The 12,903-nt window shown below is 38.6% G+C and overlaps 1 long non-coding RNA gene across 1 annotated transcript; it reads left to right on the forward strand.

Annotated features, from left to right (window-relative positions):
- The first annotated feature begins 5,744 nt into the window (after positions 1–5,744).
- Positions 5,745–12,674, forward strand: LOC125614964. Its single transcript, XR_007345544.1, has 3 exons — positions 5,745–5,925; positions 11,153–11,216; positions 12,455–12,674. It is a non-coding gene; the product is annotated as an uncharacterized LOC125614964 (long non-coding RNA).
- The last annotated feature ends 229 nt before the right edge of the window (positions 12,675–12,903 follow it).

Consider the following 12,903-nt stretch of genomic DNA (forward strand, 5'->3'; position numbering starts at 1 on the left):
CCCCCACCCACCCCCACACTAAACAAACACCAGAAAATACAACTTCTAACATCTTTCTTGAAAACCTGCTCTATGTACTACTGAAACATACTAGACACTGGCCCATGTATGGTGCATTATAGAATCACTTATTTTTATTCTGAGAACGAGCTGGGAGTATAGCCAGCTTTGCATTGCTGTGACCAAAATACCCGACACCAACAATTTAAAGGAGGAAAAGTTTATTTTGGCTCACAGTTTCAAATGTTTCAGCTCATGGTTGATCGAGCTAGCTCCATTGCTCTGGAGCTGAGAGAGAACATTATAGTAGAAGGGTGTGGTGAAGTAAGCTGCTCAACTCATGGCAGAGAGAGAGAGAGAGAGAGAGAGAGAGAGAGAGAGAGAGAGATAAACCCTTTCTAGGGCACATCCCCCTAGTATAGCCTCCCAAGATTCCATCCAGCCATCAGTGGATTAACCCCTGTTGAGGTCAGAGGCCTCATGTTCCGGTTGCCTCCCTAAATCCCCACCTACGTAAACATGAGACTTGGGGGACATTACAAATCCAAACCATAGCTCTAATATCAATCTATATGATAGTATTTTATTTTCTCTGAGTTGAAAAAACATTGGTTTTTTTTAGCTATATATGACAGTAGAATATATTTTGACATCATATATACATGGAGTATAACTGTTCTAATTAGGATCCCATTCTTGTGGTTGTACATGATGTGGAGTTTCGCTGGTCATGTATGAACTTCCCATATGAACATGGGAAAGTTAGGTCTGATTCATTTTACTGTCTTTCTTATTCCCATCCCCTTCCTTTCCCTTCATTCCCCTTTGTCTAATCCAATGAACTTCTATTCTTCAATCCTCAGCTCTTTATTGTATGTTAGCATCCACATATCAGAAAGAACATTCAGCCTTTGTTTTGGGGGGGATTGGCTTATTTCACTTAGCATGATAGTCTCCAGTTCCATCCATTTACCAACAAATGCCATAATTTCATTCTTCTTTATGGCCGAGATAGTATTCCATTTTGTATATACACCACATTTTTTGTATCCTTTCGTCTGTTGAAGGGCACCTAGGTTGGTTCCATAGTTTGGCTATTATGAATTGAGTTGTTATAAACATTGATGTGGCTGTGTCAGTGTAGTATACTGATTTTCAGTCCTTTGGATATATGCCTAGGAATGTGATAACTGGGTCAAATGGTGATTCCATTCCATATGTTTTAAGGCATCTCCACATTGCTTTCCATAGTGGTTGCACCAATGAATTTTTTTTTTAACTAAAGATAAATCAAATTTTTCATTATGGAAACTTAGACCAGTGATTACCTGCTTTCTGAACCCATTTGAAATCCAGGCAATGACTGTGGAATTTAATGGGACCTGGTAGAGCATGTAAGTTAAGTGTTCATTTTGGAGTCAGTGATTGGCCTAATGACTCAATGACTAAAGGAACCACTAGCTGTGTCACTCAAATTTCACAGGCTTCAGTTTCACTGCAAATGAGAGTCATGAAGTCTCTCTTACAGTGTTATCCTAAGTATGATAGGTCATAATACATGATAATCATGGCATATGAAATTCATGGCATAGCACTTGGGACACAGTAGTATATAAGATGATTGATATTTTTTTACATTATAAGTAATATTAATGTTGAATTGGGAGAGCAATAGGCAACACTAAAAAATCTCCTGGTCCCAAAATTCTTGTCTTTCTGTGGGTAGACAATTATCTAGAAATGTAACTCAATCACACACACACTGCACACCACCACCACCTCTACCCCCAAACTGCTTAATTACTTTGGGCTTTTGATATAGATTCTGAAGCCAGACTGCCTGGGTTCCGATTTTGTCTCTAACAATATCTCTACAAACCAGGGAAATTTATTAACTGCACTATGCATACTCCTCATCTGTAGAATAAGGATAATAATAGTACCTTTCTCATACATGACTTGAGAATTAAATGAATCAACGTATGTACAGTACTGAAATAGATCCTATTATACAGCGAATCCTTGGTAAATATTAAATATTCTATGCCAATTGTTAGCTCCATATTACACATCAAGTATGCTACATAAAAATACTTTGTTCTTTGAAGTTTCCCATAATTCAAATCATATACATCAATAAAAGATACACTTAACATATAAATTATTATCCTTATAATGAATGCACATTTCTATGTTTTAAGCAAACAAACAAACAAAAAGAAAAAAAACAGTATGGGGAAAATTTCAAATATGCCTACATGCAAAAGCATATTTCAGGATATCCCCTCAAAAAATATCAAAATCTGTGAATGTTCAAATATCTCATATAAAATGGCATAGTACTTGCATGTAATATATGTACATTCTCCTTTCTACTTTCAATCAGTTCTAGATTGAAAGACAATCAATCAATCAGATGATACCTAATACAATGTAAATGCTATGTATTTACTACACTATATCATTTAGTGAATAATAACAAGAAAAAAAAGCCTGTGCATGTTCAGTATAGATGCAATTTTTAAAGTATTTTTCCATCCTCAATTGGTTGAATTTATTTATGTGCAACTTATGGATGGGGAGTTCTGACCAACAAGATTATGAACTTTTAAGGTAATAAATGTAATAATGCATACGGCCAATTCCCTTTCCCTCTACTGTTTAACATTTGAACTCTATTAATTCCTTATTTCTGAACAAGTTTGCTCCTTATTGCATAAGCATGTTGGAAACATTGGAAGCAGCCATTTAATTTTACTTTCAACATTATTTCTTGATGCTGAAATATTAATTATTTTTGAGGATCATCTCTTTTTTAGCAATGATATTCAATAATGGTACTAGAGTTTCTTCATGAGGGGTGCCATGAAGCTCTGTTAAAAATCTCTCTTACATTCTTTGATTTTTTTAAAATGTGGTCAAATATACATAGCATAAAATTTACCATCTTTACCTTTTTGAAGTTTTAAATATATTCACCCTAGTTGTGCAACTAGTCTCCAGAAAACTTTTCATCTTGCAAAACTGAAACCCTATAGCCATTAAACAACAACTTCCCTTTCCTCTCACCCCCAGACCCAGCAGGCATTATTCTGTTCTATCTCTGTTGACTACTCTAGGTACCTCATGTAAATGTAATCATACACTGTCCTTTTTTGACTAGTGTATTTCACTTAGTATGATATGCTAAAGGTTCATCCATATTGCAGCATGTGATAGGATCTCCTTCCTTCTTAAAAATGAATAGTACTCCATTGTATGTCTGTATCATGTTTTGTTTATCCATTTATCTGTCCATGGACAATTACTATTGTAAATAATGATGCTATGAACATAGGATACAAATATCTCTTAGAGACCCTGCTTTCATTTCTTTTGAGTATTGCTTGGTTTAGAGGTAATTTATCCCTGCACAACTCATGTTGAGGCTCGGTACTCAATGTAATTGTAATGGTTACTTGGAAATGTCAACTTGATTGGATTAAGAGATCCCCATGATTGAGGTTTCTGGGTGTGTCAATGAAGGTGCATCTAGGAATGACTGGCATGTGGGATATCTTACTGAAGTGGAGACCCTCCCCAAGCGTGGACAGCACCATCCAACAGGTTGGAGGATTGGATGGAATAAAAGTAGAAAGAACAAGGAAGTAGCAGCAGATTCAAGCTCCATTCTTCTTGATTAATTGCTACTGCGATCACCTGAGGACATCACTCTTACTGTCTTACTCTTCCAAAGCAGACTCTGCCAGTGATTCTCCAGGAGTTTCCAGAAGCCTTCAGTGTCAGACTGTTTTAGCATCATTAATCTCTCTTGGTTTGAGGCTTCAGCATCCTGGACTACACAGCTACTTGTTCTTCTACCTCTCCAGCCTGCAGATAGCCATTGTGGACTATGCAGCTTCTGGTTGAGTAAAATAATCTAATAAATCCCCTTTTTATAGTCATACCTCCTGTTGGTTTTGTTCCTGTAGAGAACCCTGACTAATGCAGGAATGGTGTTGAAAAGAGGTGGGTACTTTAAGAGCCCTTTGGGGTCCTGGTCATGGGGGAAGACCCGAAATGAATGGCTTCATATCTTTCTTGAAGAAATTGACTTTTTCTTTTGGTGGTGGTGGTGGGGTACTGGGTATTGAATTCAGGGGTACTCAACCACTGAGCCACATCCCTAGCCCTATTTTGTGTTTTATTTAGAAACAGGGTCTCACTGAGTTGCTTAGCACCTCTTCATTGTTGAGGCTGGCTTTGAACTCACGATCCTCCTGTCTCAGCCTCTCAAGCCACTGTGATTACAGGCATGTTTCACTAACCAGGTCAGCTCCTATGTCCCTTCTCTTTTGCACATGCCTACCTACCTTTATGTTATAAAGTTTTCCCTCATTAGAACTGAGAAAATGATAGCACCATGCCCTTGGTCTTCCAGAACCATAGACCAAAGTAAGCCTCTTTCCTTTATATATTAAGCAGTCTCTGTTATTCTATTAGAGCAACAGAAAATGTTAAGGACCTATGCAGAAGTAGAATTGCTGGATTATATGGTAATTCTATTTTTAATTTTTTGAGAAATTACCATACTGTTTTCCTTAACCATTGCACATTTTATGTGTTCCTACATGAAGTACATGAAGGTTCCAATTTCCACATCCTTACCAACTCCTATTTTTTATTTATTTTTTATTTTTTGTGGTAGTAGGGATTGAACCCAGAGGTAGTCTACATTTCCAGCCATTTTAATTTTTTTTATTTTGAGACAGGGTCTCTCTAAGTTGCCCAGGCTGGCCTCAAACTTGTTATTCTTCTGTCTCAGCCTCTCAAGTATGCCCAGCAGACCTTAAATTTGAGGTCATCTAATTTATTTTTTTTCTCTCAATGCTATGCTTATATTTTCAGATTCATATATAAATTTATATTTTATGCATGGGGTTGGAACGAGAATCATTAAAACTTAAAAATTAGAAGTTTGTAACCTCACTTTCTTACTTTATGTTTTAATGATCCAGCAAGTTTCATCTGATCTCAAACTCTTAAACTTAACAGTGCTAGAAGACTACTGCAAAATGTTCTCCTGTAACCAGTGAAATGTTCAGTTTGTAACTGAAGGGGCTGAGCTCAGTATAATCTTTGGATTTACCATGTTTGTAACTGAAAAGTAGATTATGACAGTGAAGTTTCCTCACTCATTTTGACCAACTATGTCTGATGACCAAAGGAAAAAATATTTCACTTTCCATTTCTGAAGCAGGATCACACGTTAGGCACTTTTCATGTATTCTCTCACTTGTAAGGATATATTGCTATGCTCATTTCCTGGATGAGGAAACTGGTTCAAAAAATTAGTTGTTTTCTTATGTTCATATGTTCACTGGTCAGTTTCTATTACTATAAAAAAACTCTTTAGATAAATTAACTTAAAAATAGAAAAGATTCAGTTTGGCTCACGTGTTTTGAAGTTTCAGTTCATGGTCCATTGGCCCATAGCTTTTTTTTGTTTTTCCTATTGTTTGGGGGCCTATGCTGAGGCAGCACAACATGGTGGGAGGGATGGTAGAGGAAACTGCTCACCTGATGGTGGACAGGAAGAGGCTGGTTGCCAATATCTATTTTCAGAACCTGCCTCTGGTGACCTAACTTCCTCCCACTAGGCCCCACCTAGCTCCAGAGGCCTTTGGGGAACATTGATCCAAGCCATAGTAATATGCAAATGGTGCAGAAGTGAGCTAAATTCAAATATGTATGGTCCCCAGCTTGTGCCTCCCGTTCTTGCCCTGGCACATCAGACCTTTGAGCAGAAAGACTGAGGAGCCCTTTGGGAGCATGGAGATACAAGTGAGGGTGATCACATTTCCTGAAGCCATCACTACCTCTTCATAGACCATCTGGGAATCCAGACCCTTGACTTCAAACATTCCCAAGGAGACCTGCAAAACAGTGAGTAAATAAACAGAGCCAACGCTGCTGCGGCAGGAACACCACCATGGCTACTAGGCATAAAATTGGAGCCCCTGGTTTGTTTACTCTGCAGCCTGTGCGTGGAAGCCAGAGGGCACTGAGATGCCAGGATGGTGCTCTCAAAAGTGCCTGCATCTCAGTCCTACCTGCTGTCACACTCGGAACAGGAAGCCTGTGTGTGGGGTGGGGGCGGGGGGCCTGTGAATAACCACCAAGAAAAGCAGCTCCCTGAAGGTGGATCAACATACTGGGGTCAGGATGCACCACACAGACACGAGATGTCTTCACTCACGCGTGTGTGTGCATTTTAAGTACCTATTAAGATCTGTCAAACTTGATCAAGTGTCTTTAATTAAGTGCCTGGGCCAGTCTGTATGCACACATATGCAACTGTTCATTTCTACCCACTTGTAACTTGATAAACCTTCACTATGGAATTTCATGCGAACTTATTTATTGAAGCAAGTAAATAAAACACATGGTGAAAGAATTTTTTTTTTAATTTTGTCCACTCCTAATTTTCCAGGAAACATTTTTTTCCTACTTTTTTACACATGAAACTTCATCTGTTCATGCAGTCAAATTAGAATTTAGAAAGTAGAGGTGGGCAAATGATCACTTAATTGTCAAGTATCCCTTGTGAAGTTTTTGTTTCAAATGCTTGGGCTAGCATTGGATACAAGGCATTGTGTCTAGCATTACTACTCTTAATTTTTAATCCTATGTGTATTTCAAGGGGAATTTAATCCATCTGGTTCTGATTCACTTACTCTTAACTCATCAAAGTGCTACAGTGTAATTGATGTTTGATGTCCAAAATGCCTGTTGGGGTTTTTAAGACTTTATGAAGATTCCTCCCCCACTCCCTAGCCAGACCGTTTATCCTCTCTACAGCACCAAACACAATCAAGAAGTTATATTTTATTTACCTGACATAGTTTCAAATAACCAGTAACGTGTACTTGAGCAAATGTCAAAGCTCCAGCCTGATGCAGTTATGATTTTGAAAGCAAAGCCCTTGGTAGCAGATTGCTGGAGGCTGTGTGTGCTCAGCAGTGTCTGGCTGCCCATGAGTGGAGGCCACACACTCCAGACTATCCCCTGGCATGGGGTCTGCACCCACACTGCTGTCCCAGGCACCAGAAGCTGTGATCTGAAACCTCCTTCATGTAGCACTGCGCGCACATGGCGCCACAACCTCTCCCCCACCCATGGCACACACAGAATAAATGGGCCCCCAGACAAAGCTTTCTCATCATGTGTGTCCTCTGTGACTTCAAAACAAGTTCTTAACTCAGTCAAGCCCTGCTGGATCAGGCAGACGACCGACTCAGCTGCTCAGCCTGTTCCAAATTCTGCAAGAAGAACATCCTGCCACTGTCTTAGGCCATGGCACTTTTTCAAAGAATGACCACAAAACGCTTAACTATCTCTTGTGACAAAAAGAAAACTCAAATAATAATAATAATAATAATAATAACAATAACAACAGTAGAAGAGAGATCAGTAGACTAAAGCAACCAGATGGGGGGAGGGAGGAAAGAAAGAGGAGAGGGAAAGGGAAGGTATTGGGAAATGAGACAGATCAAATTATGTAACGTATATGTACAAATATGGCATAATGAATTGCACTACTGTGTATAATTATGATGCACCAATTTCAAAAAAAGAAAGGAAAACTCACTCTACCATTTCAAAAAAAAAGTTGCAGAATTTTAGTACCAAGAGTGGTCTTTAAGATCATGTGATCTTTAAAATGTTCATTATCCAGGCATCTGCAATATTAAACTGTTCATTTTTATTTCTGAGTTTGTTCTTTGTTTTAAATGTTTGGCAACATGTGGTCATGGCCTTAGTTGGCTTCTCTACTCATTAGTCACTTAATAAACGTTTACTGACCACCTACATTGTGTCAAACACTGCAAGGCCCTGAGGGTTTTGGTGGGGAAACAGCCTGGCAAGAGCTTCTCATGCAGCCTGGCAAGAGCTTCTCATGCAGTCTCCGCCCAGTGAGCGCTGACAGCCCAGAGACCTTGGTCCTGCTGATGCTGGGCCTTTCTGAACCAATATCTTGACACATACATGGGACCAATGCAGACAGAGGTAAAGAATTGCCTGCTCATCCATCACAAGAAAAAGTCTAAATTCTAAGTCATTCTTTACTTCCAATATTAAAGATCAAATGCATGACCATTTATATGAACTCTTGTACTCCAAATTTCACTGTGCAATGTTACATCATAACCCTCAACAGGTTGAAGATTTTACTAGCGCTCCTAGTTCTGAATGTAAAGAAGAAATTCTTAGAAGTGAGGAGGTTACTGCGCCAACTTTTCCCATGTAATAACTAGTAATACTTCAATGAATTTAAAGAAATTGAAAGTCTCTCCTTTTGAACTGACTTTTGCTAGTGTTTCCATCTCCCTTAACAAGCATGTTTTAGATCATAAAGGGAAAGTTTTCAGGCTGTGGAATCATCTTCTATTGACATCACCTGAATTTTTAGGACCTCAAATAGGAGTCATATTGGGAAAAGAATGAGCCGAGCCCAAATCAGGAAGTCTGGGGGCTTACCCTGCCAGGACATAGGCTCCCTAATGGGTGCAACAGAGGGCACTGCCTGCCTTTCCTTCTCCACTGAATTTAAGCAGATGCAGTTAGGCACAGTTCGAGGGAGTGTGTGGAAATATAAGTATTTGTGTTGGTGTGTGGTTGTCAGGCCTAAGTCAGGCAGTAATTTCTATGGGAGCACAAGATAGGCACTAAATTTTGCACTCCCCCTCCAAATGGTACACAAACCTCTTAATCTGTCTTCCTGCAGGAGGGCTCCCCTGGCACTGCCCAGTCTGAATTGGGGGCCAGCCTTTCCCTGGAGCCCCTTCCCGTGAATTACAGTCTGTGGCATGGGGGCTGAATAGAAAACAGTCTCCTGAAATTCAACTGGAAGGTCTGACCGGAATTCAGCCTAATGTGGAGAATGGCAGGAAGGCTTCTATTATTCTGCTTCATTCTATCTGCTGTGAGGCAGTGCGGCGCCTGGAGTCTGACTGAGCTTAACTCATTTCCCTGGATTTCCGAGTCACAGCCACAGTGCCTGCTAAAGCCAAATATCTCACTCCTGAGACTCACTACACTTCCTGATATAGGATGCACTTGCTTGTCTCCTGTTGACCTTAAACACTAATAAAGGAATCATAATATGACCTAGACGAGACCCAGGAGCCAATCAGAATACAAATGATTGATGGGAGTGCTTTCAGCTCTCTACTGTTTGCCCTGACATTTTGGTGTAGTTCTTTTATTATGATTGTGTGGGTAAGAGACCTAAAAATACATGACAGCCATCACTCTCCACAGGGTAGAAGGTTAATCCTAAGGTGTGGCAAAAAGAAACTCTTTGTTAGAGTCACACGCACATACTGTAGCTTTCGCTCTCCCTTCTGTCTTGCTGAAGGAGTGACAATGGTGCATTGGAAACAGTTCTCAAATGGGAACCGTCTCTGATTCTGGGAATGGGAGTGAGGGGAGCAGTTTCTCTCATTTGCATGGCTGACTACTTGATCTGCTCTGCTTCCCTCGCTCAAATGTTATCCAGTGATTGGTGTTTCATCAGGAAGGTCATGAATTCAGTCTTCTCCTTTTTTTCTTTTGTTTCTTAGAAAATATGATAAACATTTGATCTGCTACATGATGTGGATCTACGATTTAAATACCTTCTCAAATTATGACAAAAGACTGGGGAGACTGGAGTCATCTCTTATGTTGGCTTGTTGTCACATTTCAAGTGTCCTTAAGCTCAAATTTCTCTGTTTTGGGAAAGGCATTTATTTTTATTTCCACTATGTCTTTTCCTATCTATTTAATACATTTAGATTCAGATAGTCATTTTTTATCAAGCTGGACAGAGTGGTAGGCTGCCCAAATATTAGTTGCCCTTTTGTTTTTGGAAAGTGTCCATTAAGTAGACAACACACAAGTAGTGTTTGTGTAACCCACCCTGGAAGTTTGAGTCTGCCATCCTTGGTGAGCAATGGCCTAAGGTGACCAGGAATGGTCATCCTCCATGAGCTAAGGTAACTGAGGTCAGATTCCTCTATCCACTCCATCTGTGTTCTGGTCAGATGGCAGCTCCCAGCAGGTGAGGGATATGCCGCAAACATCCCTGGCTTCTTCTGTTAGCTTGTCATGATTCCACAACCTATTGAGTCCTTCCTTTTCCTATTTATAAATATATCCTCTAACATATTTTGGAGTAACAAGTTTCCAATCTTAATATATATTATTGTGCAAGTTTTTCTACTTTTCTTCTTATCATAATCACTTTTCATTTTAAGATGTACAACTATATTCAATAATTTTATGAATATGCTATTCTAAAAGTTTCTGAGATCTTTTATATGTGTGTGTGTGTGTGTGTGTGTGTGTGTGAGAGAGAGAGAGAGAGAGAGAGAGAAGTTTCTGATATATATCACATATATTTTTCTTTAATACTTCCATTTCCTTTTTTTTCCTTTGAACACTGGTGTGATTAACCACTGAGCCATATTCCCAGCCCCTTTTTAAAAAATTTACATTTTAAGACAGGATCTTGTTAAGTTGCTTAGGGCCTCGCTGAGGCTGGCTTTGAACTTGCAGTCCTCCTGCCATAGCCTCCCAAGCTGCTGGAAGTACATGCATGTACCATCCCGCCCAGCTAATATTTTCAAGTCTATGATGGAAAATTGTATCATTTCTTTTCAGTCTATTTTATTAGATTCAGATTTAACTAACATTTTTAATTACACTATTAGCTGGGTACTGTGTTGTAGTCTTTCTTACATCATCAATGTACTTAACATTTATTGAGTTTACAACATGCCAGAAATTGCTTAAATCCTTTTTGTCAATTTTCTAATTTAATTATTACAATCATTCTACATAGAGATTTATCTTGATCCTTACTATACAGATGACAAGGCTAAGGTGAAGAGAATTTAAGTGTCTTGTTTAAGGTCAAAGATCAGGAACCAAGATTCACATCCAGATGCTTACTGATACAAGCATCCTCTATCCCTTTTAACTGTTTGTATAAATCCAAAGAAAACTAGTTTTAATTCTAGTAGGTGCTTGCCTCATCTAATTAATTCTTAGAACTGTTTATTTCAAACATGTAATTCATATTAATTTTGTAAAGTAAATTTCTGAATTATTCTTCTACCTATTGTAGATTGATACTGACAGAGAGAAGCTAACCCAATGCAGTATCTGAGAAGAATGCAGAGTCATTATAGGTGAGCAAACATACTCTCCAAGACAAACATATTTTAATTCTCATCAGCAAGAAAGTTAGAAATGATTAATACACAGCTATGGTTTGTACCTCTGGAGCTTATTTTAATTGATTTGCTATGTTTGGTTACTCAGTTTGGTTGTGAAAATGTTAAGAAATATTAGTGGTCATCTAGAAAAAGAAAATTCTCCATTATGTTCTGGAGCAAGAAACAAAAGTCTTTTAAAGTCATTTAAATATGTGCATGCTCAAAGAGCTATTCTTTCACTTCCCTTTAAATTCATGCCCATTTTCTTAATCCTTACTTCCAAAGACTTATTTTCCATCTTCTTAATCACCTTTGAAGACCCTCCAAGTTCTGTTTCTCTCAAGTTATGAAGACCAAAAACAGTCACAATTTACCAACACTCAGTAAAACAGGGAAGCTGTGTGAAGGTATTTACACTCTCTTCTTGTATTCTAAAATTTCTCATATTATGTTTTCAATCAAACACCACATTATAACACATTGCTTCTGCTTATGTACCACAAAAACAATCTCCAGTTTTTGGTTATTGGTACTTTTAGTTATTGTTTTGTTTGCACTTCCAAATTAAAATTTACAAATGCGTGATTTAGTTTTCATCTTGAGTAAACTACCTGACTTTTCCACTTAATTTCAAGCCTAGGGAGGTTTTGTTTTGATGTGCCACTCAATTTAGAGACATCTGCATACTTGGTGTTTGCTCTGCTACCCTATTTACAACTTTCACCTTAGCCGGGTATGGTAGTGCATGCCTGTAATCCATCAGTTTAGGAGGCTGAGGCAAGAGAATCATGACTTCAAAGTCAGCCTCAGCAACTTAGCGAGACCCTGTCTCTAAAAATACCAAAAAAAAAAAAAAAAAAAAAAGGCTGGGGATGTGGCTCAGTGGTTAAGTGTCCCTGGGTTTAATCCCTGGTACCAAAAAATAAAATAAAATAAAACTAAAATAAATAAATAAAACTTCCACTTTAAACATAATCTCAGCATCATACCTATAGAATAAAACATTTCCACAGGATGCCACAGCAACTCAGTATTCCCCTCTGAATTCATAGCCTAGTATACCTTTGTACTGTACTAACTCTAAATTCTTAGTCCAATCTTCAAATGCAGCTGAACAGATTTCCAAGTGGAAATAATATCATTTGTAAAGCAAAGCACCACTTGTTATTAAAATTAAGAAGCTCCTAACATAAATTTGATGTCATTTGTAGATGAGAAAACTGGGCTTGATGAAGTTGGTTTCTTCAATGATGCAACCAGCCCTGCTTCAATTCCTCTCTGGAGGGAGGAAGACTCAAAATTCCAGAAACACACAACTCCATTCCCATAGGGTAAGTGTACAGGGGAAGAGATAGAGTGAACTGTGGCTTCCTGCAGGGCTGCTCTCTGCTGTAGCATCAGCAACACTTACCCTTGAATCTCCAAGAGCTTGTTTTCTTCCAACAGGCTGACTCAGATGAGTCTAGCCTTGTTTATCTATTTTTTTTTTTAATTTTTTATTGTGGGTTGTTCAAAACATTACAAATTTCTTGACATATCATATTCGACACTTTGATTCAAGTGGGTTATGAACTCCCACCTTCACCCCATACACAGATTGCAGAATCACATCAGTTACACATCCATTGATTTACAAATTGCCATCCTAGTGTCTGTTGTG

Source organism: Marmota marmota, unplaced genomic scaffold (genome assembly GCF_001458135.2).
Source record: "Marmota marmota marmota unplaced genomic scaffold, marMar, whole genome shotgun sequence".
NCBI lineage: Eukaryota > Metazoa > Chordata > Mammalia > Rodentia > Sciuridae > Marmota > Marmota marmota.